This window comes from Otolemur garnettii, unplaced genomic scaffold (genome assembly GCF_000181295.1).
Source record: "Otolemur garnettii isolate 467f Iridium unplaced genomic scaffold, OtoGar3 scaffold00115, whole genome shotgun sequence".
NCBI lineage: Eukaryota > Metazoa > Chordata > Mammalia > Primates > Galagidae > Otolemur > Otolemur garnettii.
In genome coordinates, this window is record NW_003852510.1 from 3,921,790 (window position 1) to 3,941,861 (window position 20,072).

Consider the following 20,072-nt stretch of genomic DNA (forward strand, 5'->3'; position numbering starts at 1 on the left):
ACTTAGAAGGCTGAGGCAGGAGACTCGCTTGAGCCCAGGAGTTGGAGGTTGCTGTGAGCAGTGAAGCCATGGCACTCTACCCAGGGGCTCAGCTTAAGGATCTGTCTCAAAAAAAAACAAAAACAAAAACAAAAAACCAAGTTTTCTTAATAACATTTTAAAAGACAAACAGAAAATCTATGCAAACACTAAAGATTAAAACCACATGAACCTCCAATCTATTAATAACTAAGCAGTCAGCAAACTACAGACCACAAACTGGTCATCTGCTTTTATTATTTTTATTAGAACTCAGCCACACCAATTCATTTATGCTTTGTCTATGGCTAATTATAGCTTATGGTCCACAAGCCTAAAATATTTGTTATGTGGTCCTTTTTTTTTTTAGAGACAGAGTCTCACTTTGTTGCTGCCCTTGGTAGAGTGCCCTGTGGCATCACAGCTCACAGCAACCTGCAGCTCTTGGCTTAGGCGATTCTCTTGCCTCCACCTCCTGAGTAGCTGGGACTACAGGCACCTGCCACAACATCTGGCTATTTTTTTGTATGTGGTCCTTTAAGAAAATTACTAGAAATTCAAAGAAGATATAACTTGTAAGAATGAAGAAAAGAAAAAAAAAACCTGACAATAAATATACAAGGGAGGGGTAAGAACTTTAAATCAGTTATTGTATGTTTAAGACTTTTAAGAAGTGAAGGCTCACACCTATAATCAGGCAACTCAAGAGGCTGAGGCAGGACTGCTTAAGGCTAGGAATTCCAGACCAGCCTGAGCAACAAAGGGAAATCCTATCTACAAACAAGAACAATAAGAAAAAAAGACTTAAAGGAAAGAAAGATGTAATGAGTTAATAGATGGCAAATAACAGTGCAAAAAAATTATTTTTGAAGAACGGACTTCCAATTTAAGATTAAAAAAAATGTAAAGAGCTATAAAAAGTATCACTCCAAAGATAGAAGAAAAATATCTGTAAAGTTCCAAATTAATGACTTTTCCTGAGCCCATCAGAGAATTAAGGACATAGGTCATACAATTATCCTGAAATATGGAGAAATTCAGCCACTTACGAGAAGAAACAGGATCTCAGCTTTTCTAAAACTAGAACAGATGCCACTAAGTGCCACACAAACTGCCAAGATTGAACTAGAAATTTTTAAGGAACTGCTAAATTAGGCTGAAAGTGGGCTATCAAGAGAGTCTGAAAGCTTAGGAGCTGCGAACATGAGCTGTACATTCACTACCACCCTCTTCTTCCTGGAACCCCACTAAGAACCCAAGAGGGTAAGTGGCTTGGAGAATTCTGGGTAAGTTCCCCATTGCTGGCTAAGGGAGAACAGTAGTCATTGTTGAAAAGCCACATGAGCTGTACATTCACTACCACCCTCTTCTTCCTGGAACCCCACTAAGAACTTAAAGACGGTAAGTGGCTTAGAGAATTGTGGGTAAGTTCCCCATTGCTGGCTAAGGGAGAACAGTAGTCATTGTTGAAAAGCCACCTCTCCTTAAAAAAAAAAAAAAAAAAAAGCCCTTAATCTGCAAACCTATACCTGATGGAAATGGTGTAATCCCATTAAAAGGAGATGAAAAATTCTACCAAGACTCATCTAACCTATATCCTCTAAGTATCAAAATATTTAAATTTTTAGGAGAAAAGGCATCAATATCATAGCCTGGTGGAAATTCACTGAAGCTAGTAGAGGGAAACATGGGGAAAGGGGGAGCTCTACTGCCACAGGAAGAGCAGAAATAACATGCTAGTGCCAGCATTACAACTGGAAGGAAGACAGGAACAGCAGTGAAGGACATAAACCCAAACCCAAGTTCACAATATCTGCCTAAAATTAAGTTGTAATGATACTGATAGTAGGAGAGTGTATACACACAAATACATATACATACATTTACATATTCCACTAAGCACATAAATACACACATGCATGTACCCACACACAATCTTACTATCCCCTCCTTACTCTAACCAAGAACCACTAACTGTTTAATTCCTCAATTGGAATAGTGTGGTTAGCAAAGGAAAATCATTAAGATTCTGATTTAGGAGGTGCGGCAGCCTCCGCTGACCCCGGGGGCAGGCAGGCAGGAGCATCTGGGCCTGGCATGCTGTCTGAACTGGAGGTGGGCAGCAGAGGGCAAGGGTGGGCAAAAGGGACTGGCTCCTGGCCATATAGAACTCAACAAAAATCCAGTGGAAGGCTTTTCAGCAGGTTTAATAGATGATAAATGACCTCTACCAATGGGAAGTCCTTATTATTGGTCCTCCAGATACACTTTATGAAGGTGGTATTGCTAAGGCTCATCTCACTTTCCCAAAAGATTATTCCCTCTGGCCTCCTAAAATGAAATTCATTACAGAAATCTGGCACCCAAATGTTGATAAGAATGGTGATGTGTGCATTTCTATTCTTCATGAGCCTGGGGAAGATAAATCTGGATATGAAAAGCCAGAGGAACGCAGGCTCCCTATCCATACCGTGGAAACCATCATGATTAGTGTCATTTCTATGCTGGCAGACCCTAATGGAGATTCACCTGTTAATGTCGATGCTGCAAAAGAATGGAGGGAAGACAGAAATGGAGAATTTAAAAGAAAAGTTGCCCGCTGTGTAAGAAAAAGCCAAGAGATAGCTTTTGAGTGACATTTATTTAGCAGCTAGAAACTTCACTTATTTCAGGGTCTCCAACTGAGAAACATGGCACTGTTTTCCTGCACTCTAACCACCTATTGCTGGACTTCTGTTGTAACAAGTTGGCAGACACTGGCTGGAACTGGGCTGCAATAAAACATGCCAGTTATCAATGCTGACAAGAGCCTAACAAGTGCCAACTTACAGATGATTACACATTTTGAATTCTAATGAACTATTTTAACCTTCAGGAAGACTTGTAAAGACCTGTACATAACACAACATGATCAGGATAATATATATACTGTTCATGTACATCCACAAATATACCTAGTACCAAATAATGCTTTCTTGTAGTAGAATAAGAATCATGTAAATTCTAAAAGATTTTAGCAGGTTTTCTTTCTTATTCATTGTTTCTTATCAGTTTTAAAAGACTCCTTAAAGCATGTGAGATGAAAAGCAATTAGGATTAAAAGTTTCCACTTAATTTCCTTAAACTATTGAGGCTTCATTAAACTCTTTTCACTTACTAAACTTTTGTATCTTCTTTGTTTTGACATACTCCCCTTTGCTTTTATCTCTTATAGCTGCCAGAAAGTTCTATAATCATTTAAAATACTGAAATACTTAATAAGCAATTACTTGATTTTTATCGATGACTTCAAAGGAGTAGTCATCACTAGGTGCTTTGTCCTTTTTGTATTCTAGTTGCACCCATCTTGTGGATTGGATGTAGCAATAACATTTTTTGGCCATTGAGAGCTCTTGAATCCAGTAATTTCCCCCAAGGACTAATAGAGTTGGTACTTAATTCAACTTTCTGAAAATTTTCCCAAACAGTATCAAACTCTGATGTGGTTTTATTTCTGTCCTTCAGTTGCCTAAAATGTTAAGGTTGGATAAAGCATGCACAGCTCAGCTACAGGCTTTCTACCTAATTCCTGGATTTGCTACTAAAAATGCTATTTGCCCTCATACCCTTCTCCTTAGTCCTTTATATTTCTTTGCCTCTATTCTTCTATGCCTGCAGATTTTTCTCACCTATTGTACAAAGAAATTACAATGTATATTTTCATGTAATTTGATTTTGGAATTCTGTCACCTTATGTAGTGAGTTCTTCCAAAATATAATTTTTTTCAATAATAATGATTTAAAAAAAGATTCTGATTTAGAACTTAGCACTCTCTCAATGTCTTAAATTCTATTTCTACTTAAATACTGAAAAAAGTTAATTAAATATAATTCAAAATTATTTTGACCTGAGGGCAGAAAAACAGAAAGAATCATACATTATTTGCTATTGAGTTGGAGAAGTGGATAGGACTCACAGGTAAACTAGGAATTCAACTCTTCTATTTAAAAAGTGAAGAAACTAAAGCCAACAGAGACTTTTCCCAAGTCATATATCTAAGTAATAGCAGAGTCAGGGCTAAAACCCATGTTTACTAGGTTCTTAGATAATGAAAACAATAATCAAACTTGACAGGCCATTAAATTTTTTTACAATAAAAAACAAAAACATAACTAGTATTATTTAAGTTCTATTTTCTGACCATAAGTTAATATTAGCTTCCCAAACACTATGAAAGCTAAAAATGCCTTGCCTAACTTTAAATGGTATAAACTCAAGTTGTCATTTTAATCATAAGAATAGTCATTATCATCATAATCACAACATTGATTTTGGTATGGAGGCAAACTAGAGTTTCAGAAAACTAAGTTAATTTAAAAATCAGTAATCAGCTACATAAGCTTAACAAATATATTTACGTTTCTATATAAAGTTTATAGGCCAAGTGCTAAAACAATAAATAGTTTTCAACTTTGTTAACTACACCATGCACACAACTAATTCAGTATTATTTGCATTGTGTAATCATACAGAACTACCTGAATGTAATCAGTTAGGTTTATACAATTTGTATAATCAATCAGGATTATCCAGTTATGACTAGGGAAAGATTTTTCTCACTTACCTAAAATTACTTAATTTCAAGACCAAATAGCCAATATTAAATATCATATTAGCTGCTTCTAAGAAGTGACTTTTATTATAAATGGTATATTTAAACTAAACAATATAGTAAGAAACAGTATGGCAAAAACATATGCATACTATACCAGTATAGCTGATTTCTTTTGTCAAGACACTAAATTTACTGACTATTAGAAAAAGCCCATCCAGTCCAAGTAGGAACGACCTATAAAACTCAAAGTACCACTCTACTCTAAAAGATGCCCATTGTCATCAGAGAGAAGGACTCTTGACCCACACACAGTTCAGTAATTTGTCCCAATTAGTTATAGAATCATCACTCAGTATCCATGGGAGACTGGTTCCAGGACATCCTGTGGATTATAAAATCTACAGATGCTCAAATCCCTGACATATATTGGCACAGTATTTAGATAAAACCTATCCACATCTCACACATACTTTAAATCATATCTAGATCATTTCTAATACCTCATACAATGTAAATACTATGTAAATAGTTGTTACAGTTTAATGTTTACAAAAGTCTGAATATGTTCAGAACAGGTGTAATTTTTTTTAATATTTCAATCTGCACTTGGTTGAATCCACAAATGCAGAACTCATGGAGATAAATGTCCATTCATATATTCAATATTAAAGACAAATGTAATGAAAGAAGTACACAACACTTAGCCATATAACATCAGCAAAAGAAATGGACATTTATTAAAAAAATAAACAAAATATTTACAACTGTGATGGCTGAGAAAAACTGCATTTTTGTGGATGGGCATGTTTGTTGGCATGTGATATACCTTCTCTGTGTGATAATTTATTTTAATTCCTTTTTAAATTAAACAAAACCTGGCAAATACATTTCACCTGTCCTCCTTCCTTCTTATCTTATACAGATGACTCCTTCAACACAAAAACTAACTAGAAACAGCAATTTGGGGAAAAGATAAGATTTCATGATACACACACTGAATAATGCTTTCTAGCAATTTAACTGATAAAAGTTCTTGGCTTACAATCATGTTAGTACTTGAAAAGACATAATTAAATTAGTAATTATCAATCTAGATTTAATTGTAGCATACTAAAAATATAACAAAGTACTATTTATTTACTTGTATCCTTACAGGAACTAGGAAGAATTTCAAATACAAACATATTTATTAAATGCGATTAGAGAGGATAAATTAAACATAAACTCTTTAATACAAAAAAACAGGGATGAGGCCAAAGTAAAACCAAGATTAAGGCTAAAAATTGTGCATGCTTTAATAGATACATATTAGAAGACACTTTTAAATAAAGTCAGCCACCATTACATGCGTCAAATGCTTTTCAAAAGGTTACACTGAAAATTACTAATACTGATTACCTTTACGGAGAAAGACTAGGTAATGAAATTGAGAAATGATCAGGATATGAGCAGAGATAATCTTATTTTTATGTTATATATTCTGTACTGTACTGAATATATATTTGTACATTATAATTATTGAAATACAAATAAGTCAAAAAGTACTAAGCAGATCATGAAAAAAGTAGTATCAGATCTCTCCAAAACCACAAAATTAAGGCTCAGGGACACACTAAGCTCAGAAGACTGAGTGATACTGAACACTCATGAAGGTTGCTATAGTTCAATTTGTTTGACCCTCCCCACCAAGTGTCATGTTGAAATCTGATCCCCAGTGTCAGAGCAGGGCACAATGGGAGGTGTTCGGATCTTGAGGATGGATCCTTTGTGAATTTCTTGGTGCCATCCTTGTAGTTATGAGTCAGGTCTGGCTCTATTAATTCCCTCAAAAGCTAGTTATTAAAAAGACCTTTTCTTTCTCTTTCTCTCCCCCCAGCTCTGCTTCCCTTCTCTTCTCTTGTCACGTGATCTCTGCACATGCTGGATCCCCCATGTCCCCTTCCACCATTAGTGGAAACAGCTTGAGGTCCTCACCAGATGCATATGCTAGCACCATTCTTCTTGTACAACCTACAAGAACCATGAGCCAAATAAGCCACTTTTCTTTACAAATTACCACTATCAGGTATTCTTTTATAGCAATGCAAACAGAAGAAGACCAAGTAGAAGAATGAGATAGTTTTATAGAAAATGGAAAGCAGAGAAGGCAGAAAGGAGAAACTGCTATTTACTACATATACAAAAATGTTAGGTTTGTGTTCAGAGGGAATCACCCTAATAAAAAGACTGCTACTTCTAAATTCCTCCTACTCCTTGCTTTCAACCACTGGCTAGTTTTAGGTTTTAGGAAAATCACATATTTCTGAGTTTCAGGCCCTACTTAAATAAAATAATAGGGATATTGCCAGTATAAAATATTCATTTTTTAAGCCAAGTCTTAGTCATTCTCAGTAAATACAATAAAAAACAATGCATTGAATTATTCTATAAGACTAAATTTATTGAATTTATAAAACACTTTTACTTAGTGCTTTGTCTTTCCCACTTTTTTAAATGTTCCTTTAAAATGGCCACAGTTGGTAAAAGTTTATGATTTCACCTAGAAAAATAAAATTTACACTTCTTCTTTTTTTTTTAAGAGACAGAGTCTCAATTTATCACCCTTGGTAGAGTGCCGTGACGTCACAACTCACAGCAACCTCCAACTCCTGGGCTTAGGTGACTATCTTGCCTCAGATTCCTGAGTAGCTAGGACTACAGGCATCTACCACAACACCCCTTTTTTGTTGCAGTTTTGGCCGGGGCTGGGTTCGAACCTGCCACCCTCAGTATATGGGCCCAGCACGCTACCCACTGTGCCACAGATGCCACCCCAACTATCCTCCAAATTTTTAAATAATATATATTTCACTAGTGTATGAGATCAAAAATCTAAGAACCACCAGGTACATGATTAAGGACAGTGATTTTTTTAACCCAATGAAATGTTTAAATCTCCCTGTAATTTAATAAAGAATGACATCTACTTAGAGGTATCTATCAATTCCCCAGAAGCACAAAAATAAAAAGGAACTTCAGAAGTCATTAGGACATCATATATGTTCATGCCCTCTGAATTCTTCAAATGGAACATGCAATTAATTTACTTATCAAATACTCACTGTATATATACCATGATGGTAACACAAAACACTAAGATGAAAACTTGCTACAGTCTCATTTAAGCTCTGAATATCAGAACCAAGAGTTTGTCAGTAAGGAAGAAAAGTCAGATTACAAATTACCAGCATTTAAGAAACAAGCATCCGATAAATAGAAATGCAAGCAATCAAAACTACCAAGATTAAATTTGCCAAACACAAACAAGCAGCCATGGAGTCTAGGGTTTTTTTTGTTTTTTTTTTTTTTTTGGAACTTTTTGGCCAGGGCCAGGTTTGAACCCACTACATCCAGTGTATGGGGCCGGGTGCCGCCCCATAGACTCTAGGTTTTAGAAGCAAAAGTCCTTTCTAGACAAAGGAATGGTGGTGAATCAGACAGGATATGTGTAATATTGAAACCAAATTACTCAACAAAAGGTTTGGTCATAGAAATAAAGATATTAAAACTGGGATGTAAAATGAGAACATAACCACCAGCTTAGTTATTAGGACTGCTTACATTTCCTTTAACTAGAGAAAGGATTTGTCATTCTGGCTGAATGACCATTTGAATGCTCTAATGAGCATTAAACAGCCCCAAATGAAAAATGTATAGAGCTAAAAGGAAAAGGGCTAAAGTCATTAAAATGAAATCTAATATTCAGAAATAATTCAGAAAGAACTCTTCATTCTTGCCTTTGGAACAGAACTAAAATGATCAACACAGAATTAGGTACTTACATAATAAACCCACCATGCAGCAAATCCTACACTTGTAGTATAAGGTTTAAATTACATCTTAATATATTGTGTAAAACATTAGTCACACTAGGTGTTATAACCTATGTCATTCTTTAAAATCATATTTCTAGCATTCAGGAAATTAAAGTCATTAGTTTTATAATTAAAATAGATATTCTCTAGGCAGTCAACTTGTTTAGTAAGAAGTTCTTCAAGCATTACACAGTATTTGTATTAGTAAAATCTCTTAAGAAAAAAATTGATTTTACATGCACAGTTTGCAAGCTAATATGTCTCCCCACCAAAGGTGTGAATGTCCTAATCCCCTTAATTTGTGAATGTATCATATCTGTGAAGTGGTTCAGCGTATGCTGAGGTCAAGATAATATCCATTCTTTTTTTTTTTTGAGACAGAGCCTCAAGCTGTCCCCCTGGGTAGAGTGCCAAGGCATCACTGCTCACTGCGACCTCCAACTCCTGGGCTCAAGTGAGTCTCCTGCCTCAGCCTCCCAAGTAGCTGGGACCACAGGTGCCCACCACAACGCCCAGCTATTTTTTTGGTTGCAGCCATTATTGTTGTTTGGCTGGCGCCTTAGCCACTTGAGCCACAGGCACTGAGCCATAATATCCATTCTTAAAATGATTCTTTATCACCAGAGACAACTCTAGACCCTTATCAGCAAGGGTATTTACTTAACAAAACTTACTCATTACTTGCCCTTATTTTCCATTAATTTCCTACATATATTTACCTTCTCACAACTTGCTGCCCTTAGTAGCTCAAAATCTCTTTCTTTTGCCTTGTCACTTCTCTTACTGTTCTTTGGTTATGATGACATACAAGACCAAGTTCCAACCTCCCTTTCAGTTACTCATTCTTGAGTATTCCCTTGTAGATGAGCAATGCACATGTTAATAAACTTGTTTTCCTCTTATCCGTCTCACTCTGCTAGCTTTATTAAGGTACAATTAATAAATAATATTAATAATATTAATAATTATATTATTATTTACAGTGTACAATGTGACGTTTTCATACTAAATCAAGCTAATTAATATATCACCACATATACTTTTCTTTTTTTATGGTAAGTACATTTAAGATCTACTCTCTTAGCAATTCTCAAGTATACAATAAATTATTAACAAGTTACCATACTGTACAATTGATCCTCTGAATTTATTCATCCTATCTAAATGAAACCTAATCAGTCTTTCTGTCTGTATATTTTAAAGGTCCCAGAGAGAGAACCTAGGAGGGAAGGAAGGAGAGGTATTCTTTTTCCTCTCTGAAGTGTAGCAAAGGGGACTTTTCAAATGTTAATAAGATTAAGATTTTGAAATGGGGAGATTACCCTGAATTATTTATGTGGGACCAACCTAATCACATAAGCCCCTAAAAGAGAGAACCTTTCCCAGTTGCTTTCAAAGAACAGGAAAAACAGCAGTGTGAGAAGGACTCAATCCACCATTGTTGGCTTTCAAGAGGGGAGGAGGAGGCCATGAGCCAAAGAATGTAGGCAACCTCTAGAATGGTATTTTTCAACCATTTTTATCTCACAGCACACTAACCCATAGTTAAACTTTTGTGGCACACTTAAATTATGTTGATTTTAAAAAAATGAGTAAAAGAAGAATATACCTTTTTTGATTTATTAATGCAAACAAAATGACCATCATGGCCAAAAAATAAAACAATTTATCATAATTTATAATAAAAAGATAACAATTAAAATTCTTTTTTTTTTTTAAGAGACAGACTCCCACTTTGTCACCCTTGGTAGAGTGCTATGGGGTCACAGCTCACAGCAATCTCCAGCTCTTAGGCGATTCTCTTGCCTCAGCCTCTCAAATAGCTAGGACTACAGGCACCTGCCATAACGCACGGCTATTTTTTGTTGCAGTTTGGCTGGGGCCAAGTTCGAACCCGCTACCCTCAGTATATGGGGCCAGCACCCTACTCACTGAGCCACAGGTGCTGCCCCACAATTAAAATTCTTTTAAAAATTATAAATATTATTTATTGTAATTTAACATTTAATGAGACATCTCAGCTTGACTTTGTATAGAATATCTTCTTTGTAAGGTCGAACTTTGGACAGGCATATATTCTTAAATCTTTTTCCAAGGATTGTAGCCATGAATGATTTTTGTTTTCTTTTTTTTTTTTTTTGAGACAGAGCCTCAAGCTGTCCCCCTGGGTAGAGTGCCGTGGCATTACAGCTCACAGCAACCTCCAACTCCTGCGCTCAAGAGAGTCTCCTGCCTCCGCCTCCCAAGTAGCTGGGACCACAGGCGCCCGCCACAACGCCCGGCTATTTTTTGGTTACAGCCGTCATTGTTGTTTGGCGGGTCCAGGCTGGGGATTCGAACCTGCCACCTTAGGTGTACGTGGCTGGCGCCTTAGCCGGTTCAGCTATAGGCGCCGAGCCGATTTTTGTTTTCAATATTATTCATTGAATAAAAGCTGGCTTCACACAAACTGACTTTGAGAATGAAAGTATTTCTATTGCTTTTTTGTAACATCTGTTACTGAATATTTTAACTGCAATCCTCTGTCATTTCTCATTTCTGTTAATTCTTCCTCTTCTATGATATTTAAATTTGCTGATGTACGCACATTTGAAACAAAGGGATTTCTCACCAATCCAGAGATGTTATATCAAATTTAGGTACAGGAAAATATTTTTCAAATTTGTGTAAAATAAATCTAAAGTTTGTAGAATTTGTTCAGTAAGATTTTTATACAGTTTATACTTTTTTACTAGTTCAAACATTTCTATTGCATTTTCTCTTTTAATCCTTTACTTCCAAAGCAGTAATTTTTCTCCAAAAGCATTAAATTTATCTGTAGATGCGAGAATATTTTCATAATTTCCCTGCATACTCTTATTAATAGTATTCAAACACTGAAATAAATCTGCAAGAAATGTAACTTATTACACCAAACCTCATCACAAAGTAAATCATCTAATTTAGAATGCTTCATTTTTTAAAAGGTTGATACTTCTTTTAATTCATAAAATCTTGATAGAACTCTTCCCTGGAGATAACCATCTCACTTCCACATGCAATGAGAGCCGTATATGAGAAGCATCCATTATGAGGAACATAATCCTGCAAATAATTTTGATTGTAATAGCCTGCTTCTTACATAATTAATAATTTCAATAGTGTTATCTAGGACCTTTTCTATTTTAGGTACTAATGATTTTGACGCTAGCTTTCTCTGTGTAGAAAACAGTGTATAAAAGTAATTTTGGGATTCTTTTTTTGAGCAAATACAACAAATCCTTTTACACCCCAGAACATAGACAGGGCTCTATCCATACAAACAGTTATGCAAGAATCCCAAGACAAGTTACTAGAATTAAAGGAATTATTGGTCAAATTGAAAATATCTTGGCCCTTTGTTGTTCTTTGGACTGATTGGCAAATTAAAAACTGTTCCAAGATTTCTTCTTTATAGACAAATATATTGAATGCTAAAAGTTGGGGCTTACCACTGGTATCAGCAGATTCATCCAAATGAACTGCAAACATTTTTACTTCTTTGAGGTGAGATATTACTTGAAAGGCTATATTTGCAGACAAATCCTTAATATGCCAAGAAACCACATTATCTGAAAGCATAATTTTTTAAATTTTCTTTTTCATATTCTTCTCCAAAGATTATTTTTACAATTGCACAGCAGGCCAGTAAAGTAACAGATTCTACAATTGTATGAGATTTCATTTTCCTAACTACAATTTCTGCAACTGTGGAGATTTCTGCAACTATGTAACTTATTTCTTATGCTTTATCTGAACACTGTTGCATATTTGGTCCATATTTTTGCTTCTTTAGTATTACTGAGTGCAAATCACTTGAAATATTCTATTACCTTTTCAGACATGTGGGAATGTATGTATTGTAAATGTCTCTTTAATTTGGTAGGAACTATAACCTCATTTCCTGATGTTTCATTACAAATTATGCATGTGGTTAAGTGGTGGATTTCCTTTACTACATATGAAACCAAATGATAAATACTTTCCATTGTATTGCTGACTAATTGTTTTTAATTTAATTGCCAACATAATGGATAAAGCAGTATTTGACACACTAATGTAGTCTTCTAATTTTTGTTTCTTTACTAAAAACTTATCCATTTTAATGCTATATAATAAAAATAAAAAATGCAAAATCAAAATAAAAATAAGTAAATAAACAATTCATACCTTTTAAAAAGAAACATAGGTATTAAATATACTTTGAAATTTTTCAAAACTTGGATTTGCAAGGTAATTGTGTCCAGCTACTTTCCTATTTCAAATCTAGACAGAATTATATGACACATTCAATACAAGATACACCTCCTTACTACTTCAGGGATAACGAGGATTGCTGAGTCACATGGCTTTATTCACTTCAGATGATTTCAACAAGTATAAGTGCTCAATGGCAAATCCTTTCCACTGCCATCTACAGACATGTCAAAAACCTTATCTTTTAAAGGCTCTATCCCACCCACTTTAGAAATAAACCAGTGTTTATTTATTGTAACAATAAACTGTCTATTTATTATAACAATGATATATAATCAATTTAAAGAGGTTTTAATTTTGATATATACACTTACTGTGCTGTGAACTTCTTTTGAAAATAATTTAATTAATGGTCTTTAAAAATTTTCACAGCACACTTAAGATCCCGTGTGCCATAACACAGGTTAAATATCACTGCTTCAGAAGGCAGAAAAGGCAAGGAAATGGATTCTCACCAGAGCCTCCAGAAAGCAATGTAACCCTGCTGACACCCTGATTTTAGCTCACTTACATCTGTGTTGAACTTTTGATCTTCAGAATTATAACTAATGTGCACTATTTAAGCCACCAATTAATGGTAACTTTGCTACAACAATAAAAACCAAGGGTATAGGTTCTATAAGTAACTTTAGTTTTATAAATTAAGATATTAATTTCAATACATGTGGCCTAATTTAAAATAGATAGACAAAAAACACTAACTATGGTAAACTGTATTCTAGTTATGGCCTAACAGCCAAATATCTGTGTGGCTTTGGGTAAACTATTTCTTCACCTTTTAGACACCAATTTCCTTATCTGCAAAATTAAATCTATAAAGCAATTATCATGAAATAAGATAGCAATTATAGTTAAAACTACCTCAGATTCAAGAAACCTCAGGATTAAACAAAATATATTATGTTAATGTTATGGTAATGAGAATAGCTCTGCATAATTCCATTTATAGAATGAATTCTATACTAAATGATATGAGCAATTCTAATTAAAATAAGAATGACTTAAAATACATAACAAAGGATCACATATTAAGGCTAAGGAAACATTAAAGACTTCTTTTTTTCTTTGGAAGATGGAGTCTCACTATGTTGCCCTGGATAGAGTGTCATGGTGTCACAGCTCACAGCAACCTCCAGCTCTTGAGCTTAAGTGATTCTCTTGCCTCAGCCTCCCAAGTAGCTCGGACTACAGGCACCAGCCACAATGCCCAGCTATTTTTTGGTTGTAGTTGTCACTGTTGTTTGGCAGACCTGGGCAGCATTCAAACCTGCCAGCTCCGGTGTATGTGGCTGGCATCTTAGCCGCTGAGCTACAAGTGCCAAACCTAAAGATTTCTTGAAAGGAAGCCTATGACATAAAACAATATGGATCTGCTGAGTATCACTATTTAAGTTATCTACAATAAAATCCCATTACTTTTCACATTCTGACACTTTGTTTCAACATTGTTCAGGTTAGAGGGATTTCACAGAAAAATTGTTTCTGATTTTCAGGAATAACTATTGTCTGTGTATTTTCCTCACTATACCTCATTATAGTTGTACAAAAGATAAATTATTACAAGGTATTTATATCATTTCTAAAGTAAGTTCCAAATTATATACTGCTTTTAATAAATAACCATGTAGTATGTTCCACCTTTGATTTAATGGAAAATATTAATTTCCTTTCTCTTTAAAAGGAATATAGTTCCTTTACAATCGTCATAATTCTTCCAAGATATTCTGACAACAAATTCCTAAAGATATGATTTTAAAGGTGATTCACATAACCATTCTACAAGTACGTACCAAGTGGTTCAATCACTTTACTTAAATCAGTAATGATCTGTCTTATAATTAAAAGTCCCTTTGCATTAAATCTTCATTGTATCATTATATTCTCAACAAAGTTTAGAGAAACACTTTAATATCTTAGCACTGATTAAATATTATCAATTTACTGATTTTTAAATAATCTTATCTAAAATGTCACATTAGTTTTTTTTTTTTTTTTGAGACAGAGCCTCAAGCTATTCTCCTGGGTAGAGTGCTGTGACATCACAGCTCACAGCAACCTCCAACTCCTGGGCTCAAGCGAGTCTCACAGGTGCCTGCCACAACACCCGGCTATTTTTTGGTTGCAGCCAGCGTTGTTGTTTTTGGCAGGCCCAGACTGAATTCGAACCCACCACCTTAGGTATATGTGGCTGGCGTCTTAGCCACTTGAGTCACAGGCACGGAGCCACATTAGGTTATTTTTAAAATTAGGATATATAGCAAAAGTTTGCAGTAGAAGCCTTTGTCAATTCTAGGACCCAAAGATATGACAAATGTTGGTGTGGATCACACTTATAATTCTAGCATTCTGGGAGGCTGAGGCAGAAAGATTACTTGAGCTCAGGAGTCTGAGGTTGCAGTGAGCGTGTTAACATGACTGCACTGTAGCCTGCGCAACAGAGTGAGATGCTATCTCAAAAAAAAAAAAAAAAGACACTATGAAGGAACACCAATTTAAAACTGTAACAAAACAAAACATATGAGAGTATAAAATACTTCTATAAACACTCAATTCAATGGCAAACGTTTAATATATTTAACATAAAACTATATAAACAAATTTTTAAAACTAATTTTCAATACAGGCATACGTAATTATGGATCCAAAAGTTTTGGCTCCATCACTTATACTGAGTATAACTGTTTCATTTCATTTTATAGATCACAATGTGTACCTAACAAGAAATATTTAGCAAGATTATTTAGATATTCCTAATTATTTAGTAAGGTTTTCGCAAACCTTCATATATGAAATACTGACTTCAAGAATATCCTGCTCTGAACTTCCAATCAAGATTTCATAGTGAGTTTATACTTCCACTGACACCATTAGTTCCAAACACACGATAATGGCAAAGAAAAGAACATTTAGTTAGTCGTAAATAATAACACAAGCCTATTAAAAGTGGGCAAAAGAATAAGTACAGTCACTTCAAATAGGATATACTGTTGGCAAATAAGCACATGTAAAGACATTTATTATCATTAGCCAATGGAAAAGTGCAAATCAGAATGTGAAACCAGTATATACCTATGGGAGCAGGTATATTAGAAAATACTGACATCACAACTACGAGCAAGGATGCAGAGCAACTCGAACTCTCATATATAGTTGGCAGAGATGCAAAGTGGCATAGACACTTCAGAAAAGTTTGATAGTTTCTTAAGAGGTTACTTACTATAAGTAAGACTTCTTAAGACTTCTTAAGAGTCACTTACTATAGGACCCAGTAATCTCACTACTAGATATTAATGTAGAGAAACAAAACATATGTTCACATAAAAACCTGTATAAGAATGTTTATAGTAGCTCTATTAAAAAATCACAAAAAGAAAGAAAGGAAAGTACCAAAATGTCCTTCAACTAATGAGCAGATAAATAAACACAAGGAAATACTACTCAAGAATAAAAAGGAATGAACAATTCATATGTGTAACAACTTGGATGAATCTCAAAGACATTAAGTTAAGCAAGAAAACCAGTACCACAAAGGGTTAAGTACTGTATGGTTACACTGATATGACGTTCTTAAAAAGACAAAACTACAAGGACAAAAAACAAATTAGTGAGTGCCAGAGTTTATGGGTGTATGGGTGGGCAGAGGGTATAACTGCAGAGATAACACAAAAGAGGTTTTAGGAAATTATGGTATTGTTCTGCATTCTCACTATGCTCGTGCTACATGTGTCTACTAAAATTCATACAACTATACCAAAAAAGTTAATTTTACTCAATGCTAACTTAAGCAATAAAATAAGCGCTCTCTATATAAGGAAACACATACTATATACATGTGTGTATGTACATATATGCACAGAGTCTCACTCTGTTAAATACATATATATTCCCCTTACTCCCACTCTAGGGTCCAAAAACAAAATAAAAATGGGAAGTGGGGCTCGACGCCTGTAGCTTTAGTGGCTAAGGTGCCAGCCACATACATCAGCTACTTGGGAGGCTGAGGCAAGAGAATCGCTTAAGCCCAGGAGTTGGAGGTTGCTGTGAGCTGTGATGCCACAGCACTCTACCCAGGGCAACAACTTGAGGCTCTGTCTCAAAAAGAATTAAAATTAAATAATATAAAATAATGGAAAGTGGTAAGCAGAGTTAATACCACAAAACTACTGAGTTCCCCTGCAGAGAAGTAAGTATTGTCAGATAATCAGACAGCTGCTACAGGGCAAGAGGAACTAAAGTTCTCTACCTCTAGTAGCAATACAGCTAGATTATTGTTTGAATTCACACTCAAACCACTAACCGCACCATTGCAAACCAAGTCCTCTAGAAAGAAGGCTAAGGGGAAAAATAAAACCATTGTCAAACCATCACTGGGGCTACAGCTTTAAAGGAATTGCAAAGAGGAGCACCAAAATCTGCTAATATACTCCCCTAAGTTGTTGACTTACTTCTAAACTCCATATGCACAATGTAAAACTCCAAAAATGACAGAAAGAGCAGTTGGGAAGCTGGAGATCTGAACAGAGAACTCAATAGCCACAGTCTTGGGAAGACTGTAATTTAAGCCTTGTCAAGAAAATGGGACCTTGATAAATACCCTGGGCTTTCAGTTGAACTTTAAGTTGATTGCTATCTAGTCTGTGGATTAGGCTCAGGAAGCCCCAGGTCTAGAATTACAAGCTACAGCATGGACCAAACAGAACAGTGAAATAAATCAGCCCTAACAAGGCCTAAAACAAATCCTTAATGCAGTGGTTCTCAACCTTTCTAATGCTGCGAGCCTTTAAACCACAGGTTGAGAACCGCTGCCTTAAAGGGTTCACAATACATGATTCACATAAATGTTTGACATAAAAATGTCCTTCCTATTTTCCTAAATATAAAACTTCAAATACTGGTGTCTATATTTTGTATAATGTAAACAGTTCAGGTAAAGTCAGTTAATGTTTCATAGTACCTGTGTATTCACATAGCCATTGTGATCTTTCTACTAACAAGCTTGTTTACCTTCCATCTTTCTTCCTTCCTATGGCTTCAGCTGATACAAGATTCAACTTAACTGAAGCCAATCTAACCTCATGAAATCACCTTAGTTTAGCTCACTGCTAAATCATTCATTTTCCTAATTCTAATCAAATTAGAGAAATCATTTTTATACACAGGAGATAAATAGATTGCTATCTAGTCTTCTGAATCAGGTGGCTACAAGTGGGAAAGAATGGTATCAAGAGACACAAAGTGAACACTTGACTGGCATACTTCTTTGGCAGGAACCAAGAGCATAGAAGTTGCTTCCCTTAGAAAGATAAGTGAATAGAAAAACAGTAACATTTCTTTAGAGCCTAGGCTTAGAGATGAGCAATCTCAAACCTAATCTTTATGCTCTTAAACTTCCTTTTAAGTCATTCAATATGTGTTGACCATCACACAAATACATTAATACCTCAATAGAACCTTCATAGTTCACCACCTCCCTACATTGACTTAACTCTCTAAGTTAACCTTTTTTTTTTTTTGGATACAGAGTCTTACTCTGTTGCCTTGGGTAGAGTACTGTGGTGTCATAGGTCACAGCAACCTCAAATTCCTGGGCTTGAACAATCCTCTTGCCTCGGCCTCCCAAGTAGCTGGATTATAGGTACACGCTACCACAATTGCTAGTTTTTTATTTTTTAGTAAACACAACATCTCATTCTTTCTCAGGCAGGTCTTGAACTCCTGAGCTCAAGCAATTCACCTACCATGGTCTCCCAGAGTGCTAGGTTACAGGTGTGAGCCACCAGGCATGGCCAATCAACTTAATTTTCATAGACTTGACATGCACCACACATATGTATCAGTACAATAAGCCTTCTTTCTTATGTTTACTACCTCCATATGTTGACCAGTCTGTAACAGTCCCTCAGGTAGTTGATTTATACAAGTTCTACTATATACCATGTGGTAAACAACTGCATGAAAGAGTGTCCTCATACTAAAGTAGCATGCAATTTAGTTGACTAATATTGGTATGATGGCATTGGTCAAGAATGGACCATATATATGATAGTGCTCTCATAAGATTATAATACCATATTTTTACTGTACCTTATGTCTAGATATGTTTAAATACACAATTACTTACCATTCTCTTACAATTACCTATAGTACTGAGTACAGTAACATCTTGTACAGGTTTGTAGCCTAAGAGCAATAGGCTACATATAGCCTATTGTATGGTAGGCTATGCCATCTAAGTTTGTATAAATATATTCTATGATGTTTCAATGATGAAATCTCATACTAATGCATTTCTCAGAACATCTCCCCGTCATTAAGCAATGCATGACTGTATATGAAACTAATAAATAAGATAGAAGGTGATTACCAAAATGAATGGAAAACATTGAAGTGAGGAGGTAAAATAAGTCTCATGATAATTATAACTACTCATGACATGAAAGTGTTTTAGTTATTACTTATTCATTAACAGATTACTCAATTGTTCATCTAAGGAGACACAGAGAAATCCAAAATACTCAGACAAAACTGAATTTTGAGGGATAACAGCTGTACTTTAGAGGATTTTGCTTGGGCTTATCCATAAACTTTTAATCATAATGTATTTGGTAGTACAGTTAGTATAAAAATGAAATTCCATCTTTCTATGTATTCTTTCAGAAGAATGAATCTTTTAAAATTAAGAGATGAGAGGAGGCTATGAGAAAATACATTCAGTTAACTCATTCAACAAATATTTGAGCATCCATATGCTAGCATCTACTATGAAGATGATAGGGAGATAGAATGATAAACAATATAGACATTTCCAACATACTCGTTTTGGTTCTTTATTAACAAGGATTTATGGATCCTGTGTCAAAATAGGGAAGAAGAAATTTACTACTTAGTAATATCATAGAACTTTAAACATTTTAGGCAAATGTGTGCATAAATAAATGTGTATGTTTTATATATTTGACATAATATGCCATATGTGTAATATACAATTCTATGTAATTTACCATATGTTCAGAACCTGCTACAAGATTTTTGCTGTGACAGAATAAAGAAACATTAAGCACTTATGCTACCATCTTCTTTTCTTTTTGAGGTTTCCTTCTGTTTTTAAACAAGTAACTTATATATCTTGACAATTGTGGATCCAACTTTCATTCTAATATTCTAAAGCTATACATTAATATTATTTATCATATGTTAGTGTAGAGCTATCGAATCCTTCATATGGCACCATTCTTGGCCTAACAGTCTCATTCGAATTATTGCCTATCTGTTCGACTCAGTGTATGTGAAATCCTAGCATACACATTATAACAGAATGAAAATAAGGTTG

The 20,072-nt window shown here is 34.9% G+C and overlaps 1 protein-coding gene and 1 pseudogene across 5 annotated transcripts in view; one reads left to right on the forward strand and one right to left on the reverse strand.

Moving 5' to 3' along the window:
* Positions 1 to 3,783, forward strand: part of LOC105887753 — a 21,039-nt pseudogene extending 17,256 nt beyond the window's left edge. Inside the window, exon 2 of the transcript XR_002775135.1 lies at positions 2,057 to 3,783. The product of XR_002775135.1 is annotated as a ubiquitin-conjugating enzyme E2 G1 pseudogene (transcript). The remainder of the gene's footprint in view (positions 1 to 2,056) is intronic.
* Positions 1 to 20,072, reverse strand: part of GPHN (gephyrin) — a 642,655-nt gene that overhangs the window by 588,601 nt on the left and 33,982 nt on the right. The gene's annotated exons all lie outside the window — the stretch shown is intronic.